This window comes from Bacillus rossius, chromosome 6, assembly GCF_032445375.1.
Source record: "Bacillus rossius redtenbacheri isolate Brsri chromosome 6, Brsri_v3, whole genome shotgun sequence".
In the NCBI taxonomy this organism is placed as follows: Eukaryota; Metazoa; Arthropoda; class Insecta; order Phasmatodea; family Bacillidae; genus Bacillus; species Bacillus rossius.
This window is the reverse complement of record NC_086334.1, coordinates 28,711,808-28,726,494: the sequence shown is the minus strand read 5'-3', so window position 1 is coordinate 28,726,494 and position 14,687 is coordinate 28,711,808.

Here is a 14,687-nt window from a genome sequence, read left to right as displayed (position 1 = left end):
ATAAGGAGAACAATGACTTATAAGAAAGATTGATTGGGTAAGCCAAAATAATTTTAGTTACATTAAGTCTCTGAATTGAAATATTTTAAAATTTATTTTAGGTGTTATTAATTTGGATTTGTAGGTAAAAGTTCCGAAATGCATATCCTAGTTTTGATACCTCATTCCTGATGGCACATTTTGTACGCAATGCTTGCTGTTTTAATTTAGTGTATCAACAATACCTGAACATAAGCAAAACTGGTATAGCAGTCAAATAATGATCGTAAGTTGAATAGAAGATGTTTTCTGGTTTAAGGACCATAATATTCCAAAACTACAGTAACTTATTTTAGTCAAATATATTAACCTGCACTTCCGTACATACAGATTCAATTGGAGGATAATATACAATAACAATTACATATTACAGCAGGAAATAAAATAGTATTAGTTCAATTACTGCATTTCTTTCCCAAGTAGTATTCGCCATTGCTGATATTTAAACTATTACACTTCGGAAACGGAAACAAACGCGGCCGCTTTATTTTAGATAACTCTGATTGGCTGATCCCATCCAACATCCAACATATTTTAGAACCAGTCCTATACGTAAAATATTTGAAGGAAACTCTAGACATTCAATCTCTCAAATAAACATGGCTGCGATAGTGACGTTTAACGTGACGTCACAACCCTCAAAGATATTGGATCCAACATATTGGAAGGTGTTGGAAGCTAAAATTTGACAGTGTGACAGGGCCTTTAGGATTATTATCCACCAAATAGATATAAGGCAAATAGGAGTACTAAAAATTTATTGAACGCGATGATAATACACACAAATCCAGCTCGTTGACACATAACGCAACCTCTATCAGTACTCGCCTTCGTGGAAGTGCAATGGACAAATAAGAAATTGGGGACAGTATTCCAAGTAACAAAAATAAGGGTTTATGTGTTGAATATGCTACACCTGTACCATATCTAAATTCCTAGTCCACAATATGACATGGCCAGGCAATGTATATTGGGGTGGTATTTCAAGACATCGAGGTAAGATAGTGAACAAGCAATGCCTTGTTGGGATACAACCATAACCGATCTTGCAGACTATATTCCAGAATGTGTCCAAACATAATCCCAGTAAGGGAACAGAAAATCAACTGTTTTGACAAATGGTGACTTGTGCGAGGCTAGAAATGTTTGACAACTATCGAAAGATACACTTGTTATGGCAAAAATTCTGGAGGCAGCATCGTCACTCGAATTAAAAGGTGTTATTCTTATTTTCTCAAATACTTTTTAAGTTGTTATTATTTATTGTTATGACCACTAAAGTGTACTAGATGTATTCCAGAATAGTTTCGCTACCATAAAGTTTTATTTGGTATATCAGTACATTCGGTACATCCCTCGATATTTATGAAATTGAATATATACCTACGAGTTAATGAAGCCAGATGTGGGTATGCCATCTGAACCAAACCAATGAAAAAGCGAGCTCTGCACATGCATTGAATTCGGGCAGCAGATTGGCAATGGACAGGAAATCAAAATCCGTACCCTGAAAAGTATTGCACTCGGAATACTGGTAGGGTACAGGCGTAGCATATACAACACATAAATCCTTATTTTTGTGTCTTGGAATACCAGCCTTCGTGTCCTATCCATTGCTGTTCTGTTGTCCCAATTCCGGGCATGCGCAAAGCTCAATTTTTTGTTGATTTCGTCCAGATGGCTGAACCACATCTGATGCCATTAACTGTACCAAGAATGTTGGTTTACCAAATGAAACCTTATGGAAGCGAAAATATCTGGAAAACATTATGAACACTTTAACGGTCATAAAAATAAATAATCGGAACTTTAAAAGTACTAATTGAGAAAATTAAAATTACACCATTTAATTCGCACGATTGTTTTGTTATCTGTAGGATTTTTTGCATTACAAATGTATCGATGGTTGCCAAACGTCCGCTAGAATGCAGTGAAATCGGTTTCTAGCCTCGTACAGGGCACAGTTTATTAAAACGGTTGCTTTTTCGTTACCTAACAGGAACTGAGTTTGGACACATTCTGGAAAACAGTCTGCATATGTGACGTCGTCCGACCGAAGGCCACCCTAAAGCCCGACCTGCAACCGCCAGTATCCGACCCCGCTAACGTAACGCGCCCCTAGCCATGGCCCACCCGAGTCAGGCGAGCGCCGCGGAACTTAGGTATTTCAACGCCCTTCATTAATTGGCAAGACAAACCAAGGCATGTACACAGTAAATTCACTAAACTTTAAAGAACCCGCCACATTGAATTAATAACACCGTGCAACACAAGTGCGACGTAGGAGTGCCCGGGTCACCCACCTGTAGCTTTCTACTAAAACAGCTGTGAGTGCAACCCTTGCGGCCTTCAGGCTAAATTCAATAGTGAAATATGTGACGTAACTCAAACAGCCCCAAATTAGCATTATCATTCGCCACTGGAGTACCTAGTTATCAAGAAACAGACAGTCTCCAGTATGACACTAATATTCAAACTTATTTTAGACAAACTTATTAAATGTCATTTCTAAAACATATATAGATATTAAGTTAATCATTAAGTTTTATTGTATGAATTTAAAGCCACTTGCTTTTTATTATTAATGTAATTTTTTACGAATAACGTAACTTTAGAAACTCTGGCGCGACAGGGAGCTCACCCCTCCCCTCGCGCCAGGGCCAGACACCAGTACAGCGCGACTCGCGGACCGGGACGGACGCACGTCCCACGGGGAGCCATCATCTCTTTGTATTCATCGAACTTCAATCTGGTAATTATAGTCACAACCGAAACCTTTTTTAAATACTCCCAGTGTGCGCCCGGTCCTTTTCCGGTGTAGGGCCTAACCTAGAGGTGGGTTGTTACAGCAATTTTCGGTTTCTGTTCCAACCTGATACTGATACAGTAATGTACCTAGTTACAAGTATCTGATATTTTTGTATCAGAGCATTAGCGGTCCCAGGAAGCGACAAGGTATCAGCATTCTCGTTTTAGGGTACACATCCTCCGTGCCGTCATCACCAGCGTAAAAAGGTATCGGTGTCTCTGATACATTATTTATCACGCCCGGTAATTCTCTACCTCTGTTACTCTCATGCCCTCCTGATACAGCCAGTATCAATCAGTTCAACATTCACTGCAGTTCGTCCTGGCCGTGTATTAATTACCACCATGTACATTGTTGCGGGCTGTCATGCTTTGAAGTTAGTAACTTTATAGTGAAATAAGGAATGGATAAGTGCAAAAAAAAGACTTCATTTGTGTGGAATTTTTTTACGGAAAATAATGAGTTTGCTAATTGTAATTTGTGTAAACAAAAACTGAGTTATAATCATCATCGACTAATCTGAAGAAACATTTGAAATGTAAACATTGATATAGTATGCTCACTAATGTACGTATCTGTTTTTTTTTTAATTTTTAATTTTTGATAAAATCGTAATCTTTTAATGTATGAAAACACTAGTTACTAATTGTTTTCGGAAAAAAAAGTCTATATTTTGACGTCGTCTGGCCGACGACCACCCCAGAGCCCGACCTGCACCCGCCAGTATACGCTCCCGCTAACGGAACACACCCCTGGCCATGGCCCGCCCGAGTCAGGCGACCCGAACAGCAATTAAAGACAAAGCCGCGGAAACCTGAGTAGACAAGAGAAGAACCGTACCCATTCCTCCTGAAACATTAAATTAGGATTTTAGCGACAATAAAATCTCTTCCAGACACACCCGTTTGGAGTCTAGCGTAATGAGGTCACGCCTGGCGCGAGAGAGGCCGAGCCTCCCTCGGACGCCATGCCAGTTCGGCAGTTCAGCGCAGCTCATGGACCGGGGCGGACCTACGTCCCACGGAGAGGCAACATCCTTTGTCTACATTGAAAGTAACGTCCGGTAAATATAGTCACTAATTAACCAAACCCCTTTTATTACTTAACCTCTCCGTGAGTACCCGGTCCATTTTTTCGGTCCAGGACCTAATCCGGCCGCATCAATTTAAAGACACCCCGCACCACACTTGGTCAGCGGGGCTGCTCTTCAGCATACGGCACGGGCCGTCTCCCGCAACGTGTATCCCGTATTTTGTATTGCTAACTTACGTTACCCGAGTAACGAGTGCCACGTAACCTGTGCGCGCCCCCTTAATTCAGTGTATTTTGTGTCCCGCCCTTGTGTTACGAAATTACGTTACCTGCGTACCCAGTGAGACGTCTGAGACGTAACAGCGTCCGAGGCCACGTAACGCGGAACGCAAACAATACGGTGCCACGGAATAACGAATAAACACCCCCCCCCCCCCGGGGACCTTTGTAGAGTGTTGCATTGTGTACGACTCGTTCCTATGAATAAAAGGTACGACACCACCACCTCAACTCCACGCCTCTTATTTAAAATCATCTCACGCAACACCGCCGCCGGCCCTAGTGGGCCACGCAGGGGCACATACATCCACGACCCCAAATTCACGACTAGAAACGAGCTAGTCTGGCGCCCACCCGGACAACACAGATCAAGAACCGCCTTTTCCCACTAGGAGCCACACCGGGACTCGAGCCCGAGACCCCGGACGACGGCAATGTTGATTACATCTGTTATTAGTGTCAACTGAGAATTTATTTGCATTTTCATAGCTGTTAGGTGCACAAATATAAATATTATATCTTGTATTAATGTACTTTTTAATATTAAAATTTCATTAGTTTTATTATTGAACGAGACTGTGCACGCACTGCGCACTGAGCGTATTTTGATGTGGGACAATAACCAAACGACTCGTAACAATTTCGCTTTGCGCCTCTCCTTCAACGCCTTCCCCTACGCTTCCTCCCCTACATTATTTCCCTTCTTTATCCCTTATTCGTCGTTCCTGCTCCCTCCCCTTTCACAAGCTCCGCCCAAGTGACCATCATCTGCGATCGGGTTCTGCGCACATTGGCCGTGGTGTTGTTCCAGGCGAATTCTGAACTGATACTAAAGTACTTGATTTTTTTCAAGTATACTCGTTTGCCATACCTGATACTGGCGCGTATCATTGACAAAGTATCAGGTTGATACTTTTCTACCCACCTCTAGCCTAACCCACCCGCGTCAATTTAACACGCCCCACACAACGCATTACATGGGGCCGTGCAATATACGGCACGGGCCGACTCCCGCCACCACAGACTTTTGCTTAAACACCAAGTGCACAGGCACTGGCTACATCCAATAGTAGACGTGTTCTTAAATTAATAGCGACCTGCGGTCCACACAGGTGGGCCCGCGCGTCACCGATTACCAATTACGGGATTAGCCGACTCTAATCAAACACTCTCCCTCAACTGCAACTGGTGTGAGGGCATAATGTTAGTGACGGCGCGTCAGAGCGCCTCGTGTGTAATTGACAATGTACTTCATGTTAGGGAATTCGTGTGATTGTAAGTGCCGTGTAATTTGCCAACATAATTAAAAATCCACTCCGCACACTCCGTGCGCGACGTGTGAATGACGGTGCAAACCGTGTACATTATTTCTAACCCTCATCAATCCAGTTAGGGATCAGCGTCCTATGCTGAGTAGGGCCAGTGGGGCAACAGGCATTAGGGATCCCTAGCATCATCACAACCGCCGCCGTTCCTAGCGGGCCACGCAGGGGCTTTCGAACCTCACGCCCCACCTCGTGGCTAACCACCGCGTTAGCCTGGCGCCCTCCCGGACACGTTTCCCCGCAACAGAACAGCCTTTCCGCTAGGAACACCGTCGAGTCTCGAACGCGAGAACCCGGGCGACGGCATATGCTTATATCCCAACAAGGTAGTGTTTATTCGTTATCTTACCCGTATGTCTGTAAATACCATACTGATTATCCACAGGTAGGTTACACAAAGATTAACATTATAATTTTTTTATTTACCAGTCATCTATGCTATGTTTAATTAAATTTTTTTGGCACCAAAAAAATTACAAATTCCTGCTACTAAAGCTCTCAAACAAGCTAGCCTTTAAAAAAACAGTACTTTGTCATATTTTTCTGCTTTCTTTTGGGTGGTGTTCATAATTATCTTCTGAACATAAACTACTTCATTAAACTCTTATTTGCATTCTTATTAAATGTTTGAGTTTCGTAGACATTGTTTGAGATTGTCCCAAGTAATCGCAAACAAGGTGTTCTTATAGAATACTATCTTATTGACGCCAACCGCCGGTGCTCCCTCTGGTCCGCAAAGGTCGTTATGCCACAACAACACTTGCTACTAAGTGCATCGAACATGCCCGAGCGTGATGACCGCGGAGTGTGTGAAAGTGCGCCGCGACGAACACCAAAACGACGTCAGCGCCCGGCCGGGTGTGGCAATACGCCTAACTAATTATATAATTATTCTGTTAAATTAAAACAACTAAATTAATAACAATTTAAAAGAGGATTCATGTAAGGGAAATTATGTCTAATTGTCTTATAAGCATATATTGTGTAACTTGTCTTTAAGTCCAAAACTGGCCGGGTCGGTTTTCCCGCGCTCCACGCGTTTAGGCGCGAGGCCGCAGGGCGGTCTCGAACTCAGTTACCGTCGGGAGATCGAAGGGGTCGGGCGCTCCGCGAACGTCGGGCCATCAACTTTCGCGCTTCATCTCCATATCAGCAATAGTGTAAGTCTTTTAAATCCTTTAACTAGCTCGGCGCCGACCCCACCCCAGTCGCACGATATTTCGTGCGACTTGTAACTTATTAATTTTTATCCCGACAGGGAGTTTTCTCATTTTTTACGTAATTCCATGTCCAGTTTAAGGACAGCGTATAGTGGTACGCAGTTTCGGCTTCACAGCCAGTTAATTGTTATTACCGTAGGCTCTTTGTAACGAGTGTTGAATGCTACTGACTAACTTTCGCCTTTTAAATTTCACTATATTAATGTGTAATTTGTAATGTGTGATTTCACTGAATAACTTTCAACTTCAAGAGACGTTAACGTGTACGTCTCCAGCTGGCGTATCTAAGTAATTTTAGAGACATTAATATTTCGTCGCAGGCTAGATTGCAAACAATCCTGAACATAGGGATTTCTCTTCGTGTTTCCGTGTCAGCCTAAGTCGTAGCAACATAAGTTCCGCGACTATCCGCCAAATCCTTCATAGGGACGTGTACCCACCGTTTCAGCTTGTCGATATTACTTTGCAACCTATCCTGGTCGCGCGTGTCATTTACGTTCAGAGATACGCGTGTCACAGTGGTCCGACAACGGACGCGGCCAGTACAGGTACCAATAAGTGTTGACGTCCCTCAGCTTTATGCCCCCGATTTCCCGTTCATGTAATTGTCCAGTTATGCCCGTACTGCTCTCGTCGGAGAGGTGTGGGTCCAGGCCGACGTGGCCGGGACCGGGAAATGCGGGACCTGGAGGGAGTGTGAGGTGGAGAGGAATGTTGGTGTGCTGTCGCAAGGAGAACACGGCATTGACGAATTCACGAACCTATTTTTATTAACGTCTTCAAGCCTGCCGCAGCCTGGTGGAACAGTCGCGGAACAAGCGCCCCATCCGCGGCGACCCGGACTCCCTGAAGACCCTACTGTTCGCGAATGCGTTTCAACACGAATCGAAAAGTTCTCAATGTAAAACTGACCCCGTTAGAGATGACACAGTGACGAAGTGCTGTACGTACGCGGCCCGTTACGTAATGTCCCTTAAGGCGGCGAAGGTTCGGAGACCTTTATTAACACGTTCGCGCTCCAGAAACTCTCAGCTGGACACGTCTCCCGAAAACTCGTAAATCAAGCACGTTGATGGTTCGCGGAGGCAGCTCTGCTGCCGCGGCAATCTGTGAACTGAACGAACGACTAGCCACGAGCGCAAGGTACGCGCCTCGCGGAGCGGCGTACACGTCGGTCTTTGCTCGAAACCAGGACACCACTGACTCTCCCCGACCGCCCGCGGGCCGCGGGGAGGGGAGGGGAAATCGGCCGGCGTGGGAGAGGTCCCGTCCCGCGGCGCGCCAGGCTGTGGTTACATATTAACATGGCGAAACCCTTCAGAAAAAGTTACCAAATTATTTATACAACAGTTAATACATTACAGTTACATTATTTACACACTAACAGAGCCCACTGGCATGCTAGGGCGCACGCGGGTGCGTCCCTGGCCGATGCACTACACTGATGATGCACTGGGGAAACAAGGGAGGACGTTGACGAGGCATAACGGCCTGAAGGAGCCGAGGAGACACTTGGGTCGACGTCAGTGTATCAATACTGAATAAAGTGCAGTGTCCTGTAACTCGTTTACTAATCATTTACAAGGCGTCCTGGGTGGCCTGAACAGCCCAGTTAGGTTTCGAACCACGACGCGCTCCTGCCTGCAGCCAGGAGGCCGAACCCCCGTTAAAACCCCTGAGATCCTTTCCAACGCTAATACTTAATTAAAAACTTAAACAGGCAGCAGGAGTGGCGTCATTATGATAGTCTCATATTTCTTATTTCTGAGAGGTCGTTTTCTTGTTTCATAGACGTTGTTTGAGAACACTATCATGTAAACTTGTATGATATTTGCTGAGACCTTACTTAAGACAGCGAATATCATTTTCGCCAAGAGAGCTAGAGACATGTCTCGAGAAAATTGTTGTTCAGATCACAGTGTAGAAAATGGCTGATTCCCGTAAACCTCGTATTTTTAAACTTACATAAAGACAGTACAAAGGACTGAAACATTTTTCTATGGGGTTTAAATGAGTCTAGTGTTTGTTTTTAACCTATGGTTACATTTTAAGGACGGTATTCCAAGACATTCTGGTAAGGTAGCGAATAAGCACTACGTTGTTGGAATACAACCTTAAACTAACTAGCAGACTATATTCCATAATGTGTCCAAAACCTCCCTGTTAGGTAATGAACTGTGTCCTGCACGAGGTTAGAAACTGTTTTAATGAATTCTAGTGGACGTTTGGCAACCATCGATACATTTTCTACGCCAAAAATCCTACAGATAGCAAAACTATCGCGCGAATTAAATGGTGTATTTTAATTTTATCACGTATTACTTTTAAAGTTGCAATTAATTGTTTTTGTTTCCATTACAGTGTATACAATGTATTCCAGGATATTTTTGTGATTATACATTTGGACACCAACATGTTTGATACATCCCCCCGATTATTACAAAAAAGACTATATACGAGTTTATGGCGACAGGTATTGTTCAGCCATCTGGATGAACTCAACGAAAGAATAGAGCTTTATGCATGTGCGTAATTTGAGTGGCAGAACGGCAGCGGATAGGACACCAAAATTCGTTGCCTTAAAATACGGGACCGGATGTATCCTATTGTGCACTAGAAATATGTTTAGATTACCTAGGGTACAGGTGTAGCATATTCAAAATTTAACAGTTTTTTTTTGTCTTGGAATACCAGCTGTAATGTTCTTCATTTTAATTCTTTAATTAGTATTTTTATTTTATCAAAATTATTTTCCGTATAAAAGATAGGCTTACTTTAACAAAATATAATCATATTTCAGACTGCTTCATAATAAAATAACTTTGAAATACCAGCTTGTATATCCAGTCATCTTTAGAAATCTGACGTCGTACCTCCTCTTTATTAAATAAAAAACCCGGGTCACAGTCCTGTCCGCGGCGCAACACTGCAGCCATGGCCCTGGTAGTGCCACCACTCCCCACCAGATGGCAGTGTAAATATAAAGAGACAATGTATCATAGTTATTTTATAGATGTTATTATTGTAAATATTTAGGTAGATTATTAAGTGTATGCTGGAAGTATGTTTTGTAAATGTGGAAATAATATTGTAAAATGCAAAAGATCATCATCAGGCAAAAGAGATAGAAATATGTAAAACTTTAACACAGATGGTTCTAGAAGAAACTTTTATAAATTGTGCGGGCTAACAAGCCTAGACAGCTCTCATCTCCCAGCTAATCTGGGAGAATAGTTATCATTGTGAGCTTTCCTCTCTCCCAGCCAATCTGGGAGAATAAATATTACCTCAGTCAAAAGTGGTATCATTGGCTTGAAATCCTCATCTTCCTTTCCTCAGCTAGCGACTCTTCGTGAGACCGCGGGCTTTCCTTCTCTCTCTCATTCTCTCGCACCTATCCGCTAGCGACTCCTTGTGAGACCGCGGGCAATCCTCTGCTGGCGACTCTTAGTAGAGGTGGGTTGGGACAGCAATTTTCGGTATCAGTCCCAACCTGATACTGATACAGTAATGTACCTAGGTACAAGTCTCTGATACTTCTGTATCAGACGGTCCCAGGAGGCAACAAAGCTCCGCGTACGCAGACCGTGCGACCGGAAGGAGAATCTGATACATTATTTATCACGCCCGGTAATTCTCTACCTCTGTTACTCTCATGCCCGCCTGATACAGCCAGTATCAATCAGTTCAACATTCACTGCAGTTCGTCCTGGCCGTGTATCACCCACCATGTTGCGGGCTGTCATGCTTTTTAGTTAGTATCTTTACAGTGAAATAAGGAATGGATAAGTGCACGAAAAAGACTTCATTTGTGTGGAATTTTTTCACGGAAAATAATGAGTTTGCTAATTGTAATTTGTGTAAACAAAAACTGAGTATTAAATCATCGACTAATCTGAAGAAACATTTGAAACGTAAACATTGATATAGTATGCTCACTAATGTACGTATCTGTTTTTTATTTTAATTTTTAATTTTTTATAAAATCGTAATCTTTTAATGTATGAAAACACTAGTTAATAATTGTTTTCGGAAAAAAAAGTCCATATGTTGATTACATCTGTTATTAGTGTCAACTGAGAATTTATTTGCATTTTCATAGCTGTTAGGTGCACAAATATAAATATTATATCTTGTATTAATGTACTTTTTAACATTAAAATTTCATTAGTTTTATTATTGAACGAGACTGTGCACGCACTGCGCACTGAGCGTACTTTGATGTGGGAAAATAATCAAACGACTCGTAACAATTTCGCTTTGCGCCTCTCCTTCAACGCCTTCCCCTGCGCTTCCTCCCCTACATTCTTTCCCTTCTTTATCCCTTATTCGTCGTTCCTGCTCCCTCCCCTTTCACAAGCTCCGCCCAAGTGACCGTCATATTCTGCGATCGGGTTCTGCGCACGCGCACATTGGCCGTGGTGTTGTTCCAGGTGAATTCTGAACTGATACTAAAGTCTCTGATACTTTTCAAGTGTACTCGTTTGCCGATCCTGATACAGGCGCGTATCAGTGACAAAGTATCAGATTGATACTTTTCGACCCACCTCTAACTCTTAGTGAGACCGTGGGCTTCCTTCTCTCTCTCTCTCATTCTACCTCTCTCTGCCCACCCATCCGCTAGCGACTCTTCGTGAGCCCGCGGGCAATCCTCTGCTAGCGACTCTTAGTGAGACCGCGGGCATCCTCTCTTCTACACCCAATCCTCCTGCTAGCTACTCCTTGTCCGCACGTCCTCGGTCAGCTGCACTGGGCCGAACGGTCCACTCCCGCCTCAGAGTGTGAGGCTGCTCTACCCAAGAGCTGGCGCCGAGCAAACAACACAACTGGACGACCGAGCGACGTCCACCCCGTCTCCACAGCTTCACCAGAGACGAGGCCGCGACATTTGGCGCCCAACGTGGGGCACTTCATCATCGAGACTACCAGAGTTCACGAACAGCCAGCAGCATTCGGCGACTCGAACTGTATATTTACTAAACAAGTGTAGAAGAATGGGTGCAGGACAGACAGTGTAGAAATTCGTAAACAATGCTACCACACGCGAAACAGGTCAACCACCAAGGGACTTTGACCTAATGACAGGAGAGGGACCGTGGCACAACACATCTGAGGGCAAACTAGTGAGATCAGAGTTACCAACTGGTACATTGGTTTGGGATTCAATAGCAACACCAAGGCCCACACAGGCACCAACACAGAAGGCAGGGGCAAACCTCATAGACTGGGAGGTACTTGCAAGACCAGCAGTGCAACCAAATGTGCATATGGGGCGGACAGCTACCGCAACAGGACGCGTAGTGCTACCGGAGTTCAGTGGGCTAGCACATGAGGACCCATGCGAGTTTGTGCAGTGGTGTCAGGGACGGTTGACACAATGCGGGGTGCAGATAGAAGAATGGACACAACGCACAAGTGAACAATTGCGCGGGCAAGCTCGTGAGTGGTGGAACCTGTGGGGACGCTATGACATGCAGTGGCAGGAGTTCGCTACCCGCTTAACACGGCACTTTGACGACCGCATGGCAGTCATGAGCTGTAAGGCTCGCTTCTACAGCGAGACCCAAAAGGACTCAGAGTCAGTGGAGCAGTTCGTGGCAAACAAGCTGCGGCTGTACCGGCGCATAGCCCCAGGAGAAGACCCCGAGCAAGCTTTGCCAGAAGTTACTGCATTAATACGAGAAGAATTGCAACCATTCCTCAGGCCATACTGCAATGGGACGGTAGAGGACTACGTACGACAGGCAACAGCTACAGAAGGCAACCTACGACACCTCCTGGGACGTCGGACCGGGACAACTATCCCCGAACGAGGACCCAGACATCAGGTTGGAGCACCTGAAGGGACAAGCAGGGCCATACCGCAGGAACGCCCATGGCGGACAGCAACACAGGCGATCGAGGGCCCACCTGGTGGGACAAGCCAGAACATATCTCCAGAATGGCGAAATGCAGGCAATCGGCGCGATGGAGGCCGACCACCACAGTGCCGTCTTGGATGCCCACAGGGCACGTATCACTGGCATCAGGACTGCCAGAGACACCAACAGCAACAACAACCAGCGGGAAAATGGGCAGTAGGGGGTGTAGGACCTACAGACTTAACCCCCGTACCAGCCAATCCCCTGCCGCAAGCCACAGAGAACAACATTGAACAACTGGGGCAGCTCACCACGATAGAAAACCGACTGATGCGGATCCCCATTACCCTGAACGGGAGACAGACTGCCGCACTTATAGACACAGGGGCGAGCCATGTATTCGTCGCCCAGCACTGTGTACCACCCACAGGTATCACACCCAGACGCTCTGCCCTGCGCCTTGCTACGAACACTGGAACCGGAACAGCCATTGGAGATGCCATCATCACTGTGGGTATACGGGAGATGGTGACCCAAACTTCAGCAGTCGTGGTAGAAGGACTCAGAGAAGATTTGGTACTCGGACAGCCATGGTTGGTAGAGCAGGGGGCCTTGATTTCACCAGCATCAGGCCTGGTAAATTTAGGTAAATGTGAGTGCCTGGCAGTATATACACTAGGAAGCATACCACCTTCTCACAGAGCACACGACCACAGGCCAAGAGACATGACCTGTCGCCTGCTCACTGTGGAAGATGATGACCCACCCCCAGCGGACCTGATCGAACTCAAACAACGAGTTCTCGACGCCCAACGTACCTCCTCAGATGCTGAGCATCGACGAGCAAAGCAAGCAGAAGGACTGGATGAGATACGGACCATGCCCGGCGAATGGACGGCCCACGGAGTGACAGATGAAGTGGAAGACCCCGAGGATCACTGTTGGCGGCAAGCGATTGAGCTGACAACAGCGCGAGAACCCCAGAGGGCCTACACTCAGCAGATAACCCCGCAGACCACACGACAACCACCGGAGCTACAGCCCGGTGACCACGTGTATGTCCGCACACATCCCCTGTCCAATGCAATTAGGAACTACTGTGCTGGACTGAGCCCCAAGTGGTCGGGGCCACACCGCATCATGAAGCAGCTAAGCCAAAGTACGTATTTGGTGCGCCGGGGTAGGCAAAGGCGAAAAGTACACCGGGACCACATCCGGAAAACAGCACTCCCAGAAGGGGGCAATGCCGTGGGGGATCCTACGCCAGATGTGGCAGGAACAATGCCGGACAACCACCAATCTGTCTCACCCCAAGGAATGCAGCATCTGTTCCAGGGAACACCGAGCCCAAGGACAAGAATGGAGAGGCCTGCAGAAGCCCCTGCCACGACCCCGAGGCGACAGCACCGGAGGCACCCAGCACGAATTCAGATCCTTGATGTCACGGGGACACCAGAGGCGGGCGTAAACACCACAGAGGAGCAGCCCCTGGTGACAGAACCGGAAGACATTGAGACAACAGAACCACCCTCCCCTACCCGAGGTGGGTGGGGGCATGGAGCCTCCCTAGCCGATGCCGAATTCCGGGTCAACGTGGAGGAACCAGCTGAGGACAACCAGAGACACCGCCGACGACGCCGCCGGCCCCCACTGTTCCTGGCAGATTATGTCACCGGCTGCGAACTGGCCACACTGGTGAATGGCGACCCAGGGAGTCCGGAACCGGCGGGCCCGCCCTGACGCTCGCAACTACGAGGAGAGAAGGCATCATGCGCCTGCTGGAGGGCGCGCGGACGGCCTAGACCCGGGCTTTTCCAGGGGGGGGCGTCTGACGTCGTACCTCCTCTTTATTAAATAAAAAACCCGGGTCACAGTCCTGTCCGCGGCGCAACACTGAAGCCATGGCCCTGGTAGTGCCACCACTCGCCACCAGATGGCAGTGTAAATATAAAGAGACAATGTATCATAGTTATTTTATAGATGTTATTATTGTAAATATTTAGGTAGATTATTAAGTGTATGCTGGAAGTATGTTTAGTAGATGTGGAAATAATATTGTAAAATGCAAAAGATCATCATCAGGCAAAAGAGATAGAAATATGTAAAACTTTAACACAGATGG